The 16,949-nt window shown below is 41.5% G+C and overlaps 1 protein-coding gene across 17 annotated transcripts in view; it reads left to right on the forward strand.

The window, feature by feature from the left end:
* PLEKHA6 (pleckstrin homology domain containing A6) overlaps positions 1 to 16,949 on the forward strand; it is a 273,958-nt gene that overhangs the window by 84,887 nt on the left and 172,122 nt on the right. For 2 of the 17 annotated variants that reach the window (XM_068269618.1, XM_068269626.1), the window contains exon 1: positions 11,640 to 11,725. The exons of the other annotated variants lie outside the window; for them this stretch is intronic. The gene's annotated coding sequence lies outside the window, so the exon portion shown is untranslated. Of the gene's footprint in view, positions 1 to 11,639; positions 11,726 to 16,949 lie in introns of those variants that run through there. 17 annotated transcript variants of the gene reach the window in all.

A 16,949-nucleotide genomic window follows, 5' to 3' on the forward strand; every position in this document is an offset into this window, starting at 1 on the left:
CAGAAATTCTGATCGGATTGGTTGTAAATAATCTCCATTGATGGACACAATCGATTATGAACGAGTGAAAAAAATGTCGCCCGAATTAATTTTCGTCGAACGAAAATTTGGATTTTCTTGGTGGTCGTGATAGATAGGAAGCAATGATTGGTTAGTTGATGGTGTAGTGAACGATTTTTCATCCGATCAGAATTTCTGATCGCTCTAACGATTTTTCGCTAGAAATTGGACCGTTAGTGGCCAGCTTAAGATTTCTCCTTGTACAATGTTAGTGAGTGCAGCAGCTCATTCACGAACGACCACGGACTAGCGCATGTATGGAGCTTAAGCCTTGTATAGACCTTAGATTGTTCTCAGCAGAGGCATATATAGTGACCACCACCCAATCCCCCATTGCTTTAATGAGAGATCCAACTTGCTGTATCTCTCATCCAAGTGCAGGCCAAAACTATTATTCTCTCTTCTTATCCCTCTCACTCCGTTATGTACCAAGTGTTGCCCACCGCGCCTCTCTTTCCTGACTCCTTGTCCACTCTTTGCATGGATGTTTAATTCTATTGACATTGCCACTATTTGGGTACTGCTATATATGTGATTCCATCCAGGTGTATTTTTCACTAATTGGCTTATCAGTGGGTCTTTTCATGCACCATAATTTTGCTTATAGTTTATTTTTGTTGCGCCACATTGGTGGTACCCCTTTTTTTCACAGGGTCTGCTGTATACAACCATATATTGGCACTTTATTGTTGCATATCTATATATACGGTATGCATACTACAGTGATTTCTATGCACTTTCTATGCACTTGCACCTTCTGTGATGTAACCTCTCTTTATACACTAGCACTATGGTTTTTGTGGTAATAATATCTTGAATCTCTTTGCATTTATGATGCACTGTTTTTTTTCTTCTTATATTTATTTATGTCTATTGTCATGATTACACTGGCATTCCATGCAATATTGGTCCGTTTTGATGCTACAATTCAATTATGTAACCTTTTATGATTAGCATGTTCAAAATAAATTAATCAATTACACTATAGGTGCTTTTGACAAAATATAAGCGCTGGCGATTTTTCAAAATTGCCCAGAAAGCGACTACACCATGCTTTTCTTATGGTGTGGTTCAGATTGTGGCGTTCTGTTCGCTTTCCGTTCAGGAAAGCGCGTCATGGACCATTTTTTTAGGTGATTTTGCCTCAATGGAAGGTATACGAAAACGCAAAACGCTCACAAAATCGCTTTGTGCAGCGATTGCGTTCGCATTTTTAACAATAAATACATTAGGCTTGATTCACAAAGCGGTGCTAACAGTTAGCACCCTGGTGAAAAGCCCCTTATCACGCCTAAACTCAGTTTAGGCGTGATAAGTTTAGGCATGATAAGTTTAGGCATGATAAGTTTAGGTGTGATAAGTTTAGGCGTGATAAGTTTAAGCACCAACTGGGTGAGCACCGCAGAGCACAGCTGATCAAAAGTTTTGCGCTAGCAAAGTCTGGTGCACTTCGCATAAAGTTTAATGGCGCTGCTTTGAGCGCGGGACTTTGCGCGCGATCTAAACTTATCTAAACTCATCACGCCTAAACTTATCACGCCTAAACTGGCTTTTCACCAGCGTGGTGCAATGGTTATCACGCCTAAAGTCTTTTACTGGGTTACCACCGCTTTTTGAATCGAGCCCTCTGTTTATTCTTTTCCGGGTCAAAGAGTTCACTTCCTGACTTGCGTCAGGGAGTGAAAAGATGCAATCGCTCTGAAAAAGCACTGGGGGGAGAAAAAAAACTCGTCAAAAAAAAAACTTCATCCCAATCAGTAACTGATACCCCTTTTCCCATAAGATATCTTTACATTTTCTTGAATAGATCATCTGCGGGGGTCTGTCTGGCTAACATTGTGGTGAAACCCCTCCCACAGTGTGATGTCATGACAATGGTCCAGACAGTTTCCAGTCTGTGAACTTCACTGCTTTGCGTGAAACAGCAGCTTTTTCCAACTGCCAAGCAAGTAATATCTCCCTCTGTTTATATATATTTATTGATTTTAAAAACAACATTTTAGCCTATCACATTGAGTGTGTGTATTTATAAATAATGGCAGTTGGTGTTGTCCTTTTTTTTCTTATCTGCCAATAGTAAAGATGATTACCCACAGGCTCATTGTGAATCAAACCACAAAGAGCACAGCAAGTACCAATCATTTATTGATCCATCCTCTATTTTTTAACTTCTCACTTTGCAATGTATTGATTTACTCCCCAACCACTACTGTCTTTTGGGAAGGTTCCTCTTAAACTTCCAGCAATCCTTACAGTGGGGTGTGCTGTTTCCTCAGCTTACTGCAGGTGAGGAAAATCCAAAAAGAGAATGCTTGTGCTTTTCTCTGCTCTCCGGCTTTAGAGTATCTTAGAAAATCAGGCGGTCATGTCGCAGGTCTGATGAGGATCAGGGGACGTACAGTAAAAAACAAGATTGTGTGTCTGGGCTGAACATGATAAAATTTCCCACTTCTCTTCACTACAGCTCCCGTATTAGTGCCACTTATTTTTTTATTTTTCCCCCACTTATTTTTTATTAAAGCAGCAAGCTGATCTTTAAAGAGGAACTTCAGCCTAAACAAACATACTGTCATTAAGTTACATTAGTTATGTTAATTAAAAAAATAGGTAATATAATCTCTTACCCACCCTGTTTTAAAAAAACAGGCAAATGTTTTATTTCATGAGGGCAGCCATCTTTTTGGTTGAAAGGAGGTGACAGGGAGCATGAGACACAGTTCCAACTGTCCTGTGTCCTGATCACCTCTCCCAGTTGCTAGGCAACATGCATAACAACATAGGAAATCCCATCATGCTTTGCACAGCATCAGGGAAAAAAGCCCGGGCAGTTGTCTTTGATGGGTGGAGCTTAGCTAAAAATGCAGCTAAAAATGATGCTTTGGTAAGAAAAACAAATTTCTGATGCTGTGAGACTGTTAAAGAAACACCAAGCCTTTTCAGTTCTGGTGAGTAGATTTTTAGTCCAGAGGTTCACTTTAAGATTTTATATAATTTCTAAAATAAAGTACATTGCTTTCAGACCACACTATATTCTATTTGGCATAAATAGTGGAGGATACATACCTATGGAGGTAATCCAGATCAGCAGGGATTTGCAGCAAGGCAAGGACAGTCTCAGCCATTGGTCACCCAGATAAAGATCCCCGAGGACAATAGATACGTTTAAATATGTGTGAGGAACCGTACCTCCAATAAGGTTAACAACCACTGGTTGTAAACAGTATTGACATCATTCTCAAGGTGGCCACACACCATACAATTTTTTTACGTTTCTTTTCAATTCAATATTTACAATCGATTTTTCTTATTGATTGTATCATTTTAAAAAAACTGACCAGTGTATCACATACGTGTGTTACATTTTTCCCCAATTATGAAAAAAAAATGATTGAAAACTCTGAAAAAATTGCTTGTGTCCCTACATTATGAAATTGTTAATCTGCCACACACCATACAATCTTGCAAAAAATTGATCAGAAATTTCCACCACTCCCGATCATGAAAAAAATAGAAAAAAAAAATATGGAAATCCGATTGGAATTTTCACTAGAATAAAGAAAAAAAGCTTTCGATTTTTCTGTAGAAACAACTGTTTTTTTTAATCAAATTGCTGTAAAATCGGATCATTTTATTGTATTGTGTATGGCTTCCGTTGGACTGATCTGATCTGATCTGGACAAAATATTCAGTGTGAATCTCAAATGATGAGGCTTCTGGGACACACAGTAGAAGCTGGAGTATAACTAAGGGCTGGTTCAGACGGACGTTTGGAGGCATCGCGTTTCGTTGGCGTCGCGGCGGCAATGCATTTCAGCAGCGTTCGCATTGCGTTCGGATGCGGTCGCGTTTTTTCTTCCCCTAGGGGAACATTACCTGTCGCGGTTAACCGCCCCTGGAAGCAACATGTAGCTTCCAGGGGCTCCTTGAACGCCAGTGAAAATCGGGACCCGAACGCCGCGTTCGTGTAAACGCGCGTAAAAGCTTGGTACAAACGCTCCCATTCACTTGAATAGGAGCATTTAACTCCAAGCCCCGAACACTGGCGGTAAACGCTGCACAAACGTCCGTCTGAACCAGCCCTAAGGTAGATGAAGCCACCTTGTGGTGCCTAAACTTACTAAGTATTGTAAATTTACAAATAATGAGAATCTTCCGCACTGGACAGAGGATAGTTTAGATTTCACAGCAAAGCTTTATAAGCTATAAAAGAAGGAATTTTTCCTGTAAGTCACTTATCACGTGCAAGTAACGTGCAGAATCCTCTTTGTGACGGAATGTTGGTACCAGGGCCAGATTTTCCATAAGGCACTGTAGGCACGTGCCTACAGGCGCCTGATGTTGCAAAAGTGGCTCACTCCCCTCCCTGAGTGCCTACTTCCCTATGCAGAGTCCTGATAAGAGTGTAAATGAATGGTTACTCAGCCAACTCTCAGCATTCCACTGATGAGATCTCCCTTCAGTCAGAGGCACCTCTACCTACTTAATGCTGAGGGTACCTTTGGCTATCTAATGCTAAGGGGCACCTGTAGCTACCTATCACGTCAAGGGAAATAAGGGAGAGGTGACAGCTGGGACAAGCAGTACACTTGTGGTGTGGTTCAGTGGGGGTTTGCAGATTCATGGAGGGTGAAATCTAGAAGGGTGCCAGGACGTCTGTGTCTATAGGCTCCTGTAAGGTAAATCTGGGCCTGGTTGGTACAGCTTTTGTTCACAAAAGAGTTCCCAAGTTCTGGTACGCTTTAAGCCTCATTCACCTTTCAAGTTACGTAGAGTTTTGATGTGCAGTAACAGAATGGAGTATGTTTAACACGGTTTTAGCACATTTTGGGGACATTTTTGATGTGATAACAATGGTACCGAAGCCCCAAGCTTTTTAGGTGTGGTTTATATGCTGCCAAATGCAGCTAGCAAGAAGTTTCAATGTTTGTGCATATGACTGCGATTTTTTGGGACTGCTAAGCTAAACAAAATTTAAGTTTTATTTAAAGATAATCTCTGACCAAGAATTGAACTTTATCCTAATCAGTAGCTGATACCCCCTTTTACATGAGAAATCTATTCCTTTTCACAAACAGACCATCAGGGGGCGCTGTATGGATGATATTGTGGTGAAACCCCTGCCACAAAGAAATTCTGAGTATGTACTCTTGGCAGTTTCCTGTCTGTGAACCTTGTTGCTTTGTGGGAATAGCTGTTTACAGCTGTTTCCAACTGCAAAAACAGCAAGCAGCAGCTACATCACTTGCCAGCAGTAAAAATGTCACCATGTGATAAATGTCATAATATAAATCAGGGATTTAAAATATTTTACAATAGGCAAACACTGACTAAATCATTTATACATAATTATTGTAAAAATTAAGCACTTTTTTTATTACATTATTTTTACTGGAGTCCCTCTTTAAGTTTTTAGTACTGAAATTAGAATGTGCAGGGAGGAAAGGGTTTGGGAGGTATTTCAGGCGATTAATTTGGGATGCATAAAAATGCCACCCTGTTTCACAATGCTGACAAAAATAAACCTTAATTAAGAAAACCAGATTATTATTATTATGCATTTACTGTATATACTAACATCATTACCATTTTCAGCTCACAGGTTTATTTGCACGGGACTGAAAAAATGGTTTATAGATATTTCAGCCTAATGCCTAGTACACACCATACAATTTTCTGTAAGATTTTCTGTTAGATTTATCTGCCAGATAGATAATTTCCAACATGTTGGAAATGATCTATCTAGCCATCAATCTGCCTAGCAATTAAGCATTGTTCTACTCAGCAGGAGATAACCAGAATATAATGCACCAGAGATAATGACCAGTCTCTACCAGTACTTTACAGAAAATAATCTAATTATAGAAAACCTTACAGAAAATTGTATGGTGTGTACTAGGCATATCTGATTCCTGCAGTCATCCGGCGCACAGCAATACTCACAGGTGACCACCCCACAAGGAAATTAGGTGGTGTCAAATACTGTATTCCATGTTTCCATCAAATATTTATGAAATATATAAAAAAAACATTTAGGAGTACAGCAATTTACTTTGTGGGTCCTTGCAGACAGGACCCTTTTGCATTAAATTGTATCAAATCAAATAATCATAAAATGCATAGTGCAGAATAGTAGTAGTCTTGCTCTATCTCCAACCTGACACGTTTCTTCCCCTGATGATGGCGTATACATTGGCGAGTGTGTGATGTCACACATGTGGCCACGTTACTCCGGCAACCACGTGGAGCGTGTGCATGTGGATTGCAGCTGACACGGACAAGTAAAGTATAGTGCACGGGGCACTAGGAGGGCACATTTAACATTGATGGGACAGAGTCGGGGGGTTCATCGCATTCATCGCTTGTCCCGCTATTGCTCTGCGTTTCCGCCACACATCTGATCAACCACGACGGCCCAACATCTTGCAGCATGACCGATTGACATGCTCGGCCCGAAATTGGTTGCATCATTGATCGGGCATGCACTTGCCGGCACCAATTTTCATCTGATTCGATAATAATTATTGAATTGGATGGACGATCAGCCGCCAAGTCGCTAGATGTATGGCTACCTTTAGTGTTTTGCACTAAGCACTTTTTTACGTGTATTTGATTTGATGGAAAAGTGTCCTATCTGCAAGGTCCCACAAAGTACATTGCTGTATTCCTGAGTGTATTTATCACCACAATAACTATTTTATGATAATATGGAATACAGTATATGACACCACCTTATTTCTTTGTGGTGGTTACCTGTGAGTATTGTTGTGTACCTAGTGGCTGCAGGAATCAGACTGTCTGAGTGGGAATACCACACTGAAATTAGTGCCACAGCGCCTGTATTAATCAGCTTCATGGTTTGTAGATATTGCTATACTGAGCTCACAGGCTACAGCTTAGCCTTCCTTACTAGACGTTGTTCATTACAAGAGTGTTGCGTAATATGTTGCCGCTTTATAAATACAATAAATAAAGAAATTAGAGAAGTAAATATATGTGTTTTTTAATGTGGTAATCCAGTACACAGAAAAAAGTAAAGGATGGGAACAAATGTCTATTAATTGGAGTTGTACTTTGACACGGTTCAAGTAGAGATAGTGAAATCTATCTGCACATTGAGATAGTGTTATCTTTACTGGGGAATCAGGGATCCCTAATGTGCATGCAGACTTGGCCAGGTGATTGTAGTTTCTGTTTGTGAAACCAAGCAATCCGGATTAATGAAGTCCATGACACCAGTTACTCAAATATTTATGCATGTGCCAAAAACAGGCGTGGAACTTCAAGAGATACTGCAGTGAAAATAACATAATGAATATGTGTTTTTTTGTTTTTGTTTTTTACAGAATTAATTTATAGATTATTTAGTCAGTGTTTGCCCATTGTAAAATCTTTCCTCTTGCTGCTTTACATTCTGAAATGTATCAGTTGCGGTGAGATCTTTACTTCTGCCAGATGATCTGTACGGAATGTTTGTCACTGAAAGTTCTGTGCACAGGCCACAGACCCTTGCTCGTCAGATGGAAAAAGCAGTTATTTCCCACAATGCAATGAGGTTCACAGACAGCAAACTGTCAGGACCTTGGTCATGACATCACATTGTGGGAGGGATTACACCAGAATATCAGCCCTACAAACCACCCTGATGATCTATTTGAGAAAAGGTAAAGATTCCTTGTGGCAATGGGGGTATCAGCTACTGATTGGAATGAAATTCAATCCATGGTTATAGTTCCTCTTTAAACTCCACAATATTGGACCAATCACTTCTTAAATTGGAACTCCAGTCTTTAATATTGAAGCATATACCATTTTGATTTAAAACAAAATAGCTAATGATACAATTCATTTATGACACATGCGTCAAACACAAGGCCCGTGGGCCAAATCCAGCCCTCCACACCATTTTGTCCCTCAAGAGCTTCAAACCTGCATGTTTGTAAGCAGTAAAGAAATTAGTTATACTTGAGTTTATACTGGCGGTCTTTGGCATTTCCATGGAGAAAGCAGGCCATTGCAGATGTATGTACGCTTATGTTATTTTTTGGCTTATGTATTTTTTGTCTTATGTAATTACTAATATAAATACTAATTTTATTTTCTGGTAGATTGGCAATATATTTAAGAGACAGTGGCCATTCTTACATTTCTTTTTAGTTTTATATCTAAATACCTGCACCCTCCTTATCTCCCATTATGAGTTGTCATATAAGTATACTGTTTGCGCACTTTCGCGGTACGCATTTAAAAGCATGGCATCTTTGCCGTTCCCATCTGTTCCACCGAAAGCTGCGAAAGCATTCTTTTTAGGCAAGACAGCAGATAGCTGTTTGTAGCTGCCACCCCCTCCACTCCAACTCCATGCACGGGCCTGGGTATCCCTGCATATTTGTGGAATACAATCTACAGCATGGGATGCTGCTCTCCATTTCCACCTATTAGGCCTAGTGCACACCGGAGCGTTTCCGCTGCGGTTTGCGATCTGCTTGCGGGTGCGAATCCGCTAGTGTATTTCAATGGGCTGGTGCACACCAGAGCGGGAGGCGTTTTGCAGAAACGCATACTCCCGGGCTGCTGCAGATTTTGGATTGCGGATGCGTTTCTGCCTCAATGTTCAGTATAGGAAAAACGCAAACCGCTCTGAAAAACGGCACTTCAGATCGGTTTGCCAGGCGTTTTTGTTACAGTAGCTGTTCAGTAACAGCTTTACTGTAACAATACATGAAATCTACTATACCAAAACCGCTACACAAAACCGCAAAACGCTAGCTGAAACGCTGCAGAAAAATAAGAAAAAGCGTTTCAAAATCTGCTAGCATTTTGCGGATCTGCTAGCGGTTTTTGGTGTGCACTAGGCCTTACTACAGATGAGAACACCTTGCCTTCCCATCCAGAGTTACACACCAGTGCTGGGGCCAAATTCAGGCATTGCACCTGATGTTTTTAGGGTACCCTTTAGAGACCACCCCCTCCACCCCGTTAACTTTTACTAAACAATGTGGCCTGTAACTGTGGCCTGCAGACTGGACTTCAGATGTTGTGATTATGTTTGACACCCCTGATTTAAGGCACAGAGAGGTAGGCTGTTGTGTATAGGCCTGACAAGCTAGCCTACAGCTCACAGCATTTATGGGAGGCAGTGTATCTCAGACTGCTAGTTCTTATAAGTAGTGAAAGTGATTTCCTGGAGTGATTGTGCTTTGGCTATTTCTGTCACTGGTGCAATTTAATACAGGATTGCCCCCAAACTGCTGCAAGCAGTGTTTTGCAATTGCAAAGTTGCTAGTTGGATCACCCCCATAGGGATTCACTGGCATAGCCGGTGAACGGCAAGTGCTGCCAAAGCATGCCTAGTGGGTACCAGCCCAAATAATGAAAATAGCATCAACCCTTTAAGGACTGTTTTATACTACACTTGACTTGTGATCCATTTCCAATTGCTTTCCAATCGCAAGTACATCAGCAAGGTAGTAAGAATCGCAGAAACAGTTTTATGTTATTTGATCCATTTTCACCTGGTCACAAACATTTTGCATACTGCATCTCTTCTGTTTTCCCAGCATCCAGTAAGAATCGTTGAATGCAATATCTGAAAAAACGCATTGTAAATTTGTACTGTGTTTTGCAGTATAAAACAGCCCTAACCAACCCATGTCTAATGCTAGGTACACACGGTACAATTTTCTGGCATTTTCCGATTTTTTCCAACATGTCCGTACTAAATTCCGATTTTTTCCAATCGATTTCCATAAAGGTGAATTGAAAATAGATCGAAATTCAGATCGGACATGTTGAAAAAAATCAATCTGGCAGGTAAATCTGCCAGAAAATTGTATCGTGTGTACCTAGCATTAAGCTGTGTACATATGCTTGCATAAACTCAGCCTATAACTTCCACTAGTGCCGAGAATCTAGTGTGTGTACAGTGGCAACTGCCCCCAGTTGATGGCTCTGCAAGTAATCACTCAGACTGGCAGATTGATTAGGCTGAGTACATTGTTCCCCCCACTCACCCCTCCTGCTGCATGACACTGCTACATCAGCCCATACAGCACGGTGGGCTGCGGGCATCACAGTGGCGAAGTGGTTAGCGTTCTCATCTTGCAGCGCTGGGTCCCAGCCAGGTCAACATCTGCAAGGAGTTTGTATGTTCTCCCTGTGTCTCTGTGGGTTTCATCCGCCACTTTGGTTTCCTCCCACATCCCAAAAACATACAGATAAGTGAATTGGCTTCCTCCTAAATTGGCCCTAGAATATGTTGCATGCACTACAGGATACATACATAGACATATGACTATGGTAGGGACTAGATTGTGAGCCCCCTCTGAGGGACAACTAGTGACAAGACAATATACTCTGTACAGAGCTGCGTAATATGTTGGCGCTATATAAATACTTAAATAAATAAATTCACCCCATAGCAGCAGAACGAGTTGTTACCCTGCAGCAGTGGTGTAGCAATAGGGGATGCAGAGGTTGTGACTGCACCAGGGCCCTTCATCCATCTTATTAGCTTTGCATTGGTGCTATGTTGGAGCACCTCTATATGTGCACTGCATAATGGTAATACTTAAAGAAAACCTGTAATAAATAAAAGTGCCCCTGGAGAGTACTTATCATGTGAGGGGGAAGCCTCTGGATCCTAATGAGGCTTCCCCCATCCTCCTGTGCAGCACCGATTCAGCGCTGGCTCCCTCAAACAGCAGCAGGTGGCAATATTTACCTCTGCGCTCCAGTACTATCTTCCCCAACAGAGCCCGAACACAAGCTGGTACTGCGCTGGCATGCTGCAGCCGCTACTGCACCTGCGTGCATCTTTTCTGGGGGTGCCAGCACTGGACTGGGGGCTGCACAGGAAGATGAGGAAAGCCTAATTTGGATCCAGAGGCAGTTTTTTTTCATAACAGGGTTACTTTAACAAAGTTTCCTTACTCTAAATACACCTCTCTGACACTGAAGCTGTCTTTGATAGGTTTTGGGGCTCCATGTTAATAGAGTTCTTTGTAAACTTGTACAGGAGCCCCAAGCGCCTTATGCCTGGTACACACCATGCTATTTCCCAACAGATAGATGGGTCAATAGATAATTTCTGACAGATCCGATCGGATTTTTGATCATTTTTCTAATCGATTTTCTGATCACTTCTATGCAAATCGATCAGAAAAACGATGGGAAGTCAGATCGGACCTGCCGAAAATTATCTATTCGACCCATCTATCTGATGTATATTGCATGGTGTGTACCACACTAGGGACCTGTCTGTACAGCCATGGCCCTACCTCCTCAGGTGGCAGCTAGCGCATAAGTTAGCCCTGGCTGACAGGCAACCTACTATTCTCTGTTTATGTGAGCTGCCGCCTCAGATTAAGTCACCTATACATTTGCCTAACCTATTTTGTTAAACCTGGGCATGAGCTGTGAACTGTCAATCATGCAGCGACAGAACGTGTGTTGCAGCAGCTGTAGAAGGTGCCTGTGTGACTGCGGGAGAGATTGCTGAGGAGGAGGTGGAGGAGGAGGTGGTGCAGGGCGGGGCGCACAAGGTTTGCTGCTCGCTCGGGCGGGTCACAGGATCAGTGTCAGTGTGGGATCAGTGTGAGCTGTCGGACTGGAGTTGTAGCTTTTGCCACTTTGTCACTGTGAAGTCAGGCGGCTGAGCAGGGAACAGGTGAGATGGCAGTGCGTGTGTGCTGGGGATTGCTGCGGAGATAGCAGTGTGCTGGGGACATCTGCACTGACATGTGCACAATATACTCTGTGTCTGCCATTGGCTTCTCTCTTTTCAGGTGTGATGAAACCATTCTGCATGTAGCCTATTGTTTGAAATTGGTGGACTTTAGCCGTTTTATCCCGAGCCTTGTTTATGATAAAGCCGTGGGTGTAACCGTGCTATAATAACGTGCTGCCCTTCTGTGTGTACCAAGCATGCTTGCTGGTGCTGCCAGCCTGTGGCCTGCCTCTTCTGTATGTATACAGTGTGTGTGAGCGCTGCTATTGGCTGCCTGCTACCCCTGCCTGCATCTAACCTGCAGGGAGATGGAGCGCTGCTGCTTGGCCAGTTATGGATCAAGACTGGACTCCCTGGGTGTTCTGTCACCATGCCACTCAGTTATCTATCAAGTTCAGTATTGACAACCTCACATTGGATATTTTGATGTTAGAAAAACAGCAATTTATTTGTTGTATTTATTCTGTTGTAAAGCAAAATAAAATGCATCGGTGTGATGGAAGAATAATATTGCTGTGACAGTGAATATAGGTGTACTTTAAATGAGAATCTTTACACACTTGCCCTGCTCAGTGGCGCATTTCCATAGATGTTTAAGGTGGCCACTAACGGTCCAATTTCTACCGAAAAATCGTTCGAGCGATCGGAAATTCTGATCGGACGAAAAATCGTTCACTACACCATCAACTAACCAATCATTGCTTCCTATCTATCACTACCAACAAGAAAATCCAAATTTTTGTTCGACAAAAATTCAATCGGACGATTGTTTTTATAATCGTTCATTATTGATTGTGCCCATCAACTGAGATTATTTACAACCAATCCGATCAGAATTTCTGATCGCTCGAATGATTTTTCGCTAGAAATTGGACCGTTAGTGGCCAGCTTTAGCCTCATTAGTTGTTCTTTTTTTTTAGGTTGTGTTTGGTGTTAGCAATTAAGGCGTTTTTTAAACTTTAGTGTCAAATATTTTTTGTAAATTTTGACAGTCAACATCAACAAATATACAGTTTTAATTCAGAACAGGAAAAGATCATTTTAATGATCAGTTTGATTGATTGTAAAGTACTGAAGTGATCATTCTATGGGTTGATGGGATTATACCATGTATGGCCACCAGTACATCATGTCTTGATAATTACTTTGTTTCCTAATTATTTTTATTACATTCTTTGAAATGTGATCTTTATACTATCATGGGTATAAAATTACATAACAAATCTACCCTTATAGAATTCAGAACTGGACATATTGATCAATTTAATCAGGTTATCCATGTATGATTTATGAAATTCCAGGTACTGGATTAGTAATCAATGTATACTTTATTGTGAGTAGGGATAAACAATTTTGTTTTCAAGCTCATCTACCATACTGAGATTTTACCAATGACATCATAGCTCTCAGCATACAATGCAAATACTATACTACCCACTACGCATACATCATCTGATATACATGCATATGATATGCACAACAAGTATTATATTTCTATAGAGCCTTGAGGTAAGAGCTGGTTCACAGCATCCAAACTAACCTGCATACTGTGATTTACAAAGCAGCCAAATCCAAGGACAGCTTGAGAACTGTACATGTTGTTGTTGCCCATGTTTATCAATGAAATGGCGAAGAGAGCTCAGCTTTACTATATTGTTGGTCCCATTTGATCATGTCCAACTGGAGCACTTCACACAGTAGCTTGCACCACAACGTAGTACTGCTTTTAGATTTATGTTTTAGGTGGGTTTTAATACTTTCTCCTCTGCACGTAAAATATATAATTAGCTGTGTGTCTTTATTTTCAATAGCAGAGTTTACATTTTCCAGGCATATAACGTGGAGCATTTTAAATTGTATTAATTATTCCATTGCAGGCATGTTGTACTAGTCATACAATTAGATAAGTAAAACAATTGATATCTACCTGCTATCGACCATTTACCTGCCACCATACACCACTTGATATTCATCGTAGATTTACGTATGCTTAGTACACATGGGCAGACCTGTGGCCAAACTCTTTTTGGCACTTGATCATTTTGATGGATTTCCAATCAGTAATCAATCAGATGGAAATGTGACATTAAGTACAGATATGTGAAGGATGTTCCCAAAGAAAGTTCCTATGGGTTTCTGTTCCTGTCACAGAAGATCAATCCTACATTTGCACATGTACACGATGCTATGAACTTAATCAATATCTGGCATCACATCCAACCATTCGCTATCAGATAAAACCATCAGTTATTGGTTGTTTCTAATCAGTCTGCAGAAGATTTCTCTTCCGATTTTTGGACAATCTATTAATTTGATTGAATTGCTATTTGAACTTGGATGTGAATATCTGCTCATATGTAGGAAGAATGAAAATGCTTGTAATAATTATATCTAGTTCCCTATTTTTCTAATCTTACTATAAATGTATAAACAGGTCCTTTGTGTACATAGGTATCAGAATCAAGTTAAAGGTGATCTGTTCCTTACAGTGAATTATTGTAATGCAATCAGCCTGGGAGTAGTCACCTGTGCTCAGTGCATGTGATGGCTTCACCGTTTTGGGTATCTTGGCTTGGCATAATTAGGCCTGGTTCACACTGGATCGCTTTTCTGCAGCGATTCAGTTCTTTGCTCATAGCCGGCTGTGTACAATGTATCCCTATGGGACCATTCTCACTGCAGCATTTGCAACTTGTACAAACACGCTGCATGCAGCATTCTGTCCATGATCGCTGTTCAATTCTTGTTCCCCCAAACAGGGATCTGATTCTGAAATCGCAATTGCTGGAATTTTGTGCCACATAATTGCAGTGGCTAGGAGAGTGCGTTTTGCAATCCGAGTGTGAACCAGCCCTTCGTCATTCTCTTACCTGAGTCAGACAGTTTATCTGCTTAAAGACAATATGCTATTTGATTGCCTAATGATAAGGAAGGCAAGGCCTTCATATAATAAGGGTGAAGGTGAGTGCAGGTATGTGTGTTAAGCTATATACACACACTAGAGTTTTGTCACCTGAAACAAGTGTTTGGGATGGTTTCAAATGATGTTTCACTAATGCTCATTATACATGCATGATACTTAGAAGCCTTTTCTGTCATATAGAGAGCATTGGGCCAAGGACGAGCTGGAATGTTCTGTCTTATCGAGAGTGTAGGGACAAGGATGAGCTGGAATGTTCTGTCTTATAGAGAGCAAAGGCCAAGGACGAGCTGGAATGTTCTGTCTTATAGAGAGCATAGGGACAAGGATGAGCTGGAATGTTCTGTCTTACAGAGAGCGTAGGGCCCAGGATGAGCTGGAATGTTCTACTTCGAATAGATACTTCGCGGTCCTGGAACCTCCGCAGGGATAATATCCCTTGCGATGCCGGTGCTGCACCTCACTCAGGTCACCCTCCTGAGCAACAACGTACAATATCAGTGAAGAGGCGGCACACAATTGGCTTTGCTATTTCAAGCATGTATTGATAGTGGAGCAAACACTACATGTTACGAACCTTCACGGTTCTTCCTCAGGTGTATAATGAATCCAAACACCACACCTTCATTTATAATGACACATGTACCACACCCCCTAATCGAAGGGCGTGGTGCACACTACCTAGACATAGGCCACTCCTTACTGCCATACCTGCACATAAAACCCAGCCCCCTTCTTGAATCACCACAATCCTATTTTCATTATTCATATTATATAAATTGTTAATAAATTATTCTCTATAATAACAGCATTCCACTGCGGGCTACCATTAAGAAATATTACAACTGACCGTACTCCTAGGGCACTCCACCAGGGCTACCCATGAACATCGACCTAAAACAAGAAAAGTGAATTCTGTAACAGTAATCAACACTCAATATACCATATTCATTTAAAACTGTCTTCACAAGAAGCATTTCCATTGCACATGCTCATTCATCCCCCTTGGTAATACTACATCTAAATGGCTGATCCAGCGTGCCTCCTTTTGGAGTAATAACTTTTCCTTGTCACCTCTACACGTTGATATATTCAGAGCATCTAAAACCAACCATCTTAGCTGTGAAGGCCTGTGTCTAGCATCACGGAAATGTCTAGACACTGAGGTCTCATAACTCTCTTTACCTTCCAGGAACCTGCTGATGAAACGCCTGTGTTCCTGGATTCGCACACGTACTGCTCGTGTGGTCATGCCGACATACATCATGCCACACGGGCATTTTAGACCATACACCACATGTGTCGTGGCACAGGTGAATCTCCCTTTGATTTGTACTTTCTTACCAGTATGTGGATGAGAAATGGAATTGCCTCCTATAATTGACGAACACACATTGCAACTACAGCAGGCAAACATACCATTCCTTTGATGGCTCTGTCTAGCAGAACTAACTACTGTATCCACTTTCTGTCTTATAGAGAGCGTAGGGACAAGGATGAGCTGGAATGTTCTGTCTTATAGAGAGCGTAGGGACAAGGATGAGCTGGAATGTTCTGTCTTATAGAGAGCATAGGGCCAAGGACGAGCTGGAATGTTCTGTCTTATAGAGAGCATAGGGCCAAGGACGAGCTGGAATGTTCTGTCTTATAGAGAGCATAGGGCCAAGGACGAGCTGGAATGTTCTGTCTTATAGAGAGCGTAGGGACAAGGATGAGCTGGAATGTTCTGTCTTATAGAGAGCGTAGGGACAAGGACGAGCTGGAATGTTCTGTCTTATAGAGAGCGTAGGGACAAGGATGAGCTGGAATGTTCTGTCTTATAGAGAGCGTAGGGACAAGGATGAGATGGAATGTTCTGTCCTATAGAGAGCGTAGGGACAAAGATGAGCTGGAATGTTCTATCTTATAGAGAGCATAGGGACAAGGACATATAGAGAGTGTAGGGACAAGGACGAGCTGAAATGTTTTGTCCTATAGAGAGTGTAGGGACAAGGGCGAGCTGGAATGTTCTGTCTTATAAAGAGCGTAGGGACAAGGATGAGATGGAACGTTCTGTCCTATAGAGAGTGTAGGGACAAGAAGGAGCTGGAATGTTCTGTCTTATAAAGAGCGTAGGGACAAGGATGAGATGGAACGTTCTGTCCTATAGAGAGTGTAGGGACAAGAAGGAGCTGGAATGTTCTGTCTTATAGAGAGTGTAGGGACAATGACGATATGAAATGTTCTGTCTTATCGAGAGTGTAG

The sequence above is a fragment of the Hyperolius riggenbachi genome, chromosome 2 (assembly GCF_040937935.1).
Source record: "Hyperolius riggenbachi isolate aHypRig1 chromosome 2, aHypRig1.pri, whole genome shotgun sequence".
NCBI lineage: Eukaryota > Metazoa > Chordata > Amphibia > Anura > Hyperoliidae > Hyperolius > Hyperolius riggenbachi.